Source organism: Monodon monoceros, unplaced genomic scaffold (genome assembly GCF_005190385.1).
Source record: "Monodon monoceros isolate NGI ecotype Baffin Bay Population unplaced genomic scaffold, NGI_Narwhal_1 Super_Scaffold_11, whole genome shotgun sequence".
Taxonomy (NCBI): domain Eukaryota; kingdom Metazoa; phylum Chordata; class Mammalia; order Artiodactyla; family Monodontidae; genus Monodon; species Monodon monoceros.
In genome coordinates this window covers 80,494,060-80,501,759 of record NW_021703767.1, presented here as the reverse complement: position 1 = coordinate 80,501,759, position 7,700 = coordinate 80,494,060, and the positions used below count along the sequence as shown (strand labels likewise).

The following is a 7,700-nucleotide window of genomic DNA, read 5'->3' as shown; positions in this document are numbered from 1 at the left end:
TTTTTTTTTTTTTTTTTTTTTTTTTTTTTGCGGTACGCGGGCCTCTCCCTGTTGTGGCCTCTCCCGTTGCGGAGCAACAGGCTCCGGACGCGCAGGCTCAGCGGCCATGGCTCACGGGCCCAGCCGCTCCGCGGCATGTGGGATCTTCCTGGACCGGGGCACGAACCCGTGTCCCCTGCATCGGCAGGCGGACTCTCAACCACTGCGCCACCAGGGAAGCCCTAAGGTAAATCTTTTGTATCGTAATCCTCACAGTGGTTCTGCTTCCCTGATCAAACCTTGACTGACACCAGCCTTTTCCCTCCATCATTTTTCATTAGGGGAACACATTCCATTGGTCTTAAATGCAGAGCCAGGCCCAGCAATGCAACTGCTTTTGAGCATCTCCTAGGAAATGAGTACAGTCTGTTCCTGCCCTGAGGAGATCAGTTTCGTGGGGGACACAGACATATAAAAATATATATATAAATCAGCATAACGTTTACAACGGTAGGTGCTTAAGGAGCAGTGAGAGCAGGAAGGAAGAGTTGAGTCTGAGAGGCTGCAAGCAACCTGAGGACGAGCACCTGTCTCATACAGCATCGTATCCCCAGGACCAGGCACAATGCCTTAAAGAAAACTAGCACTCAATCGACAGTTCTTCATTTCATTTCTTTCTTTCTTTTAAAAAAAAATTATTTATATATTTAATTTTAGTTTTGGCTGCATTTGGTCTTCATTGCTGCGCACTGGCTTTCTCTAGTTGTGGCGAGCAGGGGCTACTCTTCATTGCGGTGCATGGGCTTCTCATTGCGATGGCTTCTCTTGTCATGGAGCACAGGCTCTAGGTGTGCGGGCTTCAGTAGTTGTGGCACGTGGCCTCAGTAGTTGTGGCTCACGGGCTCTAGAGCACAGGATCAATAGTTGTGGCACACGGGCTTAGTTGCTCCGCGGCATGTGGGATCTTCCCGTACCAGGGCTCGAACCCGTGTCTCCTGCATTGGCAGGTGGATTCTTAACCACTGCGCCAACAGGGAAGCTCTCTTTTTTTTTTCTTTCTTTTTTTTTTGCCCGCACCATGCAGCTTGCAGGATCTTAATTCCCCAACCAGAGATTGAACCCAGGCCCCTTCTGTGGAAGCATGGAGTCGTAACCACTGGACCTCCAGGGAAGTCCCAACATTTCTTGGTTGAACTAAACTGAATTTGTGTATGGCACAGTGTCAAGCCCTAAGAATATGTACGGCATTGAACAAGACAAACAGTTCTTGCCTTTACTTAGCTTACAATCTAGTGCAGTGGTTCACAAATGTTAGCATGCCTCAGAATCTCCTGGGAGGCTTGTTAAAACCCAGATTGCTGGGGCTCACTTCCAGAGTTTCTCATTTGGTAGGTCTGCTAGGGGGCCCTGGAATTTGAGTTTCTAACAGTTTCCCTGGTGCTGTTGGTCCAGGTACCATACTTTCAAAACTGCTGGTGTAACAGTTCCCCACCTGGCAGGCTACACATTAGAATCACTTAGGCAACTTTCAAACAATGCAAACTTTGCCAGGAGCATCAGCCCAGACCTGTTAAATCATGTTTTAAAAGCTCTGCAGGTGATTTTAATCTGCAGGTCAGCATTGAAACCACTGATGTTAGTGGTAGCAGTTACCATTTATTACTTGCTTGCTATGTACTGGACACCCCATGAAGAGCCCATACACATGACCACATCTGTGAACCCCATTTTACAGGTAAGAAAACCGAGGCTCAGAGAGGTGAGATAAACTGGCTAAGATCACACAGCAAGTGTTAGGAGAAGAGGCAGGATTGAACCCAGGTCTTTCTGACCCCAGAGTCCACACTCAGAAGCACCAATGACTGTGCCACATGGGCCTGAGAAACTGAGCACCTGATCTGAATATTGAATGATGAGTAGAAGTGCTGCAGGCAGAGAAAGGGGGAAAGCATTTCAGGCAAAAGTACTGAGCTCCACATTTCTGGAGGTGCTGAAGGAGAGGCCAGGAAGTTAGAGGTATTCTGGGAAGAGTCTCTGAGCTGGGTAGGAGGGCAGGACAGGATGACAGGGGTGGCCCATCCTCCTCCAAGATTCTAGAATCCTATAATGAGGAAATCTAGAACTGATGGACCAAGAGCAGAAGGAAAAAGACGTGGGCAGTGACATTTGCCCACGTGCCCTGCAAAAGTAATAATGAGCAGATGCCTCTCTCCTGCATTTTTTCTCTCTGTTTTGAACATCTACTACCACTCAGTGCCGAAATCTTATTTACCCCCAAACAACTTTATGCTAGTTCTATATGCTAGGTAAATATTAATAAATAAAAGCCAGGACATGTAACAGGAAAATGTAGGACTAACATGGAGACTATTCACATTTAAATATTCATTTAAATGTTGAATTTCACTATTATTTTTCTCTAAGGTTGATGATATCTCTATTCTTTATTTTATATACTATTTTATAGTACATACTTTAATGCTTAGTATGGAAAATTTAGAAAACACAGAAGAAGTTAAAGCCGGAAGTAAAAACTCCTGTAATCTCACCAGCCAAAGGAAACTACTGTTGAAATTTTGGTTATGACTTTCCAGAAATATTTTCTCAAAATGCCTGTAGGTGTGTGTATTCCAGAAAGGAAATCATGCTGTAAATATAACATATAATCTCTATTTTTTTATTCAACAAGTATGACCATTTTTTATGCCCTTAGACTTGATTTTCATAAGTTCCTTCATAATTGTGATAAACATATGAATAACTTTTAATAATGATACACTGCTGAAAATCTTAGTAAGAAAATTCAGTAAGTATGGTATTTGTTGTTGCTGTTACTGTACTGATATTACAAAAGGTGGATCCATACAATAGGTGGAGACCCATCTGTGAGTAGCTGACTCAAAATAGTCCTTTCTGAATAAGTGTTTCTACATTTGAGATGTGATTCAGCTTAAATCTTATTCAGGTGAATGAGGATTTTTTTGTGAGTGTCCAGCCCCAGTAAGAAGCAAGTTTTCCCTCACCGCCAGGAAAAATGAGAAACGAAATGAATGACTGCCAGTGGCCCTCACCTTTCCCAAGGGTATCTTTCCTCCTTTACAGGGAACTGCTGACCCCCAGAGGATAAATGCAGAAGTGAAAGTCTTTACCGGACACCATAAAACTCTTAGAGGAAAACATAGGCAGAACACAGTTTGACAATAAATCACAGCAAGATCTTTTTTGACCCACCTCCTAGAGAAATGGAAATAAAAACAAAAATAAATAAACGGGACCTGATGAAACCTAAAAGCTTTTGCGCAGCAAAGGAAACCATAAACAAGATGAAAAAACTCTCAGAATGGGAGAAAATATTTGCAAATGAATCAACGGACAAAGGATTAATCTCCAAAATATATAAACAGCTCATGCAGCTCAATATCAAAAGACCAAACAACCCAATCAAAAAATGGGTGGAAGACATAAATAGACATTTCTCCAAAGAAGACATACAGATGGCCAACAAACACATGAAAAGATGCTCAACATCACTAATTATTAGAGAAAGGCAAATCAAAACTACAATGAGGTATCACCTCACACCAGTTAGAATGGGCATCATCAGAAAATCTACAAACAACAAATGCTGGAGAGGGTGTGGAGAAAAGGGAACCCTCTTGCACTGTTGGTGGGAATGTAAATTGATACAGCCACTATGGAGAACAGTATGGAGGTTTCTTAAGAAACTAAAAAAAGAACTACCATATGACACAGCAATCCCACTACTGGGCATATACCCAGAGAAAACTATAATTCAAAGAGACACATGCACCCCAATGTTCATTGCAACACTATTTACAATAGCCAGGTCATGGAAGCAACCTAAATGTCCATTGACAGATGAAGGGATAAAGAAGATGTGGTACATGTATACAATGGAATATTTCTCAGCCATAAAAAGGAACAAAACTGGGTCATGTGTAGAGATGTGGATGGACCTAGAAACTGTCATACAGAATGAAGTAAGTCAGAAAGAGAAAAACAAATATCGTATATTAACCCATATATGTGTAGTTAGAAAAATGGTACAGATGAACTGGTTTGCAAGGCAGAAATAGAGACACAGATGTAGAGAACAAATGTACGGACACCAAGCGGGGAAGGGAGGGTGGTATGAATTGGGAGATTGGGATTGACAAATATACACTAATATGTATAAAATAGATAACTAATGAAAACCTGCTGTATAGCACAGGGAGCTCCACTTCACTGTACAATAGAAACTAACACAACATTGTAAAACAACTATACCCCAATTTAAAAAATTAAAGATTGAAAAAAAAAGAAGTGAAGGTCTTTATAGGAAACTCAAGGCCACTGGGAAAAAGTGCTTTCTCTTCTTAATGAATACATTTGCATCCTTTCTTTTCCTTGTTCTTACAGGGCTGCTGTATTATTTCACTTTGCCTAAGAGCTTACTGATTCCTTTTGTTATATGGCCGTGGTTACTTTTCTACGTGAAAGTCCATATGTACCCAGGAGGATGTAGGACCCCAAAAGGGACTCTAGCTTTCCTGAAGCCTTTGGCAGTAAAAGCTTTCTGTTCTGGCAGACCAGTGTAGATATGCCACTAAAGACAGAGGACAAGAGCCTCCCTTGGTGCCTTTGCATTATATAGGATGACTCACCCATGGAGGAAATTAGAAAATAAAGTCCAGTAAAATATCTCAAATTTAATGGGACTCCTATAATTGGTGACAAAAGACCACTAAGACTTTATGAGTCTAGGGGAAGGGATCATAAAGATTTTCAAAAAAAATGAGACATTACGCCTGAGGAAAAAATCTCCAGGCTGTGAGGAAAGATAGATACTGGGCTGTCACTCTGTCTGCAAGTGCCCAGCAGTAAACTTATACTCTATGGCCTATAGAAAGGCATCAAGTAGGTTAACGTGTAGTCTTCAGAAAATTGAAGCTTAAAAAGTCTTTTTCCTAGGAAAAGGTGCCTTCCAAGTGGAAAAGTTTAAGTTTTAGATGAGAGTTAAAACTCTGAGCAAAATAAAACTTAAAACATATAAATTATGATATAAAGATAACTAAGTTATTAATGAAAATTTAAAGAGTATGTCTATTGTTTTCTAATATAAACACTCTCAAAAACATTTTTAGATGAGAAAAAGGAAAATTTAACGTTCATTGAATGACCTCTTGTCTCTCTTATTTATAACATAAAAAATAGAGGTAGGAAAATTGACAACAAGCCAACAATGAGTAGTTACAAAAAGGGAAAGAAAAAAACAAATACAGGAGACCCTTTCCATTTGTAAGATGATGAATTATAAAGACAGAGCTTCCTGGGACTTCCCTGGTGGCGCAGTAGTTAAGAATCTGCCTTCCAATGCAGGGGATGTGGGTTCGATCTCCGGTCGGGGAACTAGATCCCACATGCATGCCGCAGTTAAGAGTTTGCATGCCACAACAAAGAAGCCTGCAAGCCACAACTGAGGAGCCCGTGAGCTGCAACTAAGGAGCTCACGAGCCGCAGCTAAGGAGGCTGCCTGCCACAACTAAGACCCGGTGCAACCAAAAGAAAAACATATATATAGAGAGAGAATGATTTTTTAAAAAGACACAGCTGCGCCCCCCGGGGGAGGAGAGAGGGAGCGAGGCCGCGCGCTCCGCCCCCTCCCGCCGGGCTGCCGCCGACACCACCCCCTCGCCGCCTCAGCCTGGCGTGGGGGGGTGGGGTGGGGTGGAGGAGCAGCAGGCCTCCGGGCCCTGGCACCGCCGCCCGCAGGTTCAGTAGATGAAGGCGTCACTGAAGGGTTACCTACACTTCAGAGCACTTCTAGCACCAGTGCTCACGCAGATGGTGATCGCAGCACAGAACGGCCAAGTCCAAATGGTCCAGATAGACCTTTTCAGTGTCCAACATGTGGGGTGCGATTCAGAACCTGAAACAGCACATGCTCATCCACTCAGGAATTAAACCATTTCAGTATGACCGCTGTGGGAAAAAGTTCACCAGGGCTTACTCGCTAAAGATGCATCGCCTAAAGCATGAAGGTAAACGCTGTTTCCGGTGCCAGATACGTAGTGCCACTTTCACTTCCTTCGGGGAATATAAACACCACATGAGGGTTTCCCAGCACATTATCCGCAAGCCTCGGATTTACGGGTGCAAAACATGTGGCGCCATGTTCACCAACTCTGGAAATTTAATCGTGCACCTGAGGAGTCTGAACCATGAAACGTCAGAGCTAGCAAACTGCTTCCAGAGCAGTGATTTCCTAGTACCGGACTATTTAAACCAGGAGCAAGAAGAGACCCTTGTTCAGTATGATCTTGGAGAACACAGTTTTGAAGACAACTCCTCTGTCCAGATGCCTGTAATTTCACAGGTCTCCTCGACCCAGAATTGTGAAAGCACTTTTCCCTTGGGGTCTCTTGGTGGGCTGACAGAAAAAGAGGAGGAAATGCCAGGGCAGCCAAAGACCAGTGCTTGTGCCGAGGCAACCAGAGAGGACCCCCCAAAATCAGAGCTGTCTTCTGTAACTATTCAGTAATTTCATGGTTTGGCTTCATTTTCGATTTTTGGAAAGTGCCTGTGCTTGGTCTTGTACATTTGAATTTAATTTAACTTTATAAGCAAAAAAGGGTTTGGGAAAGAATTTCCCTTTTTACTTTGTAAGGTCTGCAACTGATGTTTTATTTTTCATGACTGAGAGATTGCTTCTGTAAGTGCACAATAACATGGTGTTGAAATATAATAGAAACCTTGAGACTTAAGGAGAACCAGCTGACTTAAAACTGGTATCAGTTTCCTCTTCCATTATCAGGAGTAGGTTAACAACAGATCATTAGGTCAAGAAGAAATCAGGTGATCATTGACCTTCCTGAAATGAAAGCGCACACCAGAAACATATTACTGAGTGACTCTGGCAAATGGCCTGAATATCCTATATCCTACACACAGGATATTGTACAGTCTTTTGTAAAGCCTGTTGTTTTTGGAAGTATTTATGGTGAGCTTTCTTAAAAATTATTAGGGTATATACTTCTGAAATCCCACGTGTTTTGTGTTTTTTTTTTTTAAGCTTTGTCACTATAATTTTTCATGGTGAAAATTTGGTATTGGGATAGGTATTCCCTGTACCTTTATAGTACCACTCCTCCAAATAATCTTTCTTCTGTGAAAGAAGGCGAAGAAGCATGGTTAAGGATAGTCAACTTGTGCGTGAAATGACCAGGAACAGAGAATATAGTGTGTGAATCGGCTTCATAGGAACTCTTTCATACAGCTTTTCTGGATAAAATTATTGTTTACCTGGTCTTTGAATGTTAATGCCTGGCTAATTGGGTCATTGCCTAAATCAGTTTTCTCTTGCCTATACTTGGCATGATCCCATGAAAAGGAGATATACTGGAGATGTTCTATATTTTATACATAGGTTTGTGTATTGTTGAGGATGTTTTTATTCTGCTGTTTTGGACAAAATAAAGAATTCTCTGTTAAGGCTATATTCTTTTTTTGTGTGTGTGGTACGCGGGCCTCTCACCGTTGTGGCCTCTCCCGCTGCGGAGCACAGGCTCCGAACGCGCAGGCTCAGCGGCCATGGCTCACGGGCCCAGCCGCTCCGCGGCATGTGGGATCTTCCCGGACCGGGGTACGAACCCATGTCCCCTGCATCGGCAGGCGGACTCTCAACCACTGCGCCACCAGGGAAGCCCTAAGGCTATATT

General features: G+C 42.7%; 1 pseudogene; it reads left to right on the top strand.

Moving 5' to 3' along the window:
- Positions 1–5,923: 5,923 nt before the first annotated feature.
- Positions 5,924–6,523, top strand: LOC114890465 (annotated as a pseudogene).
- Positions 6,524–7,700: the final 1,177 nt, after the last annotated feature.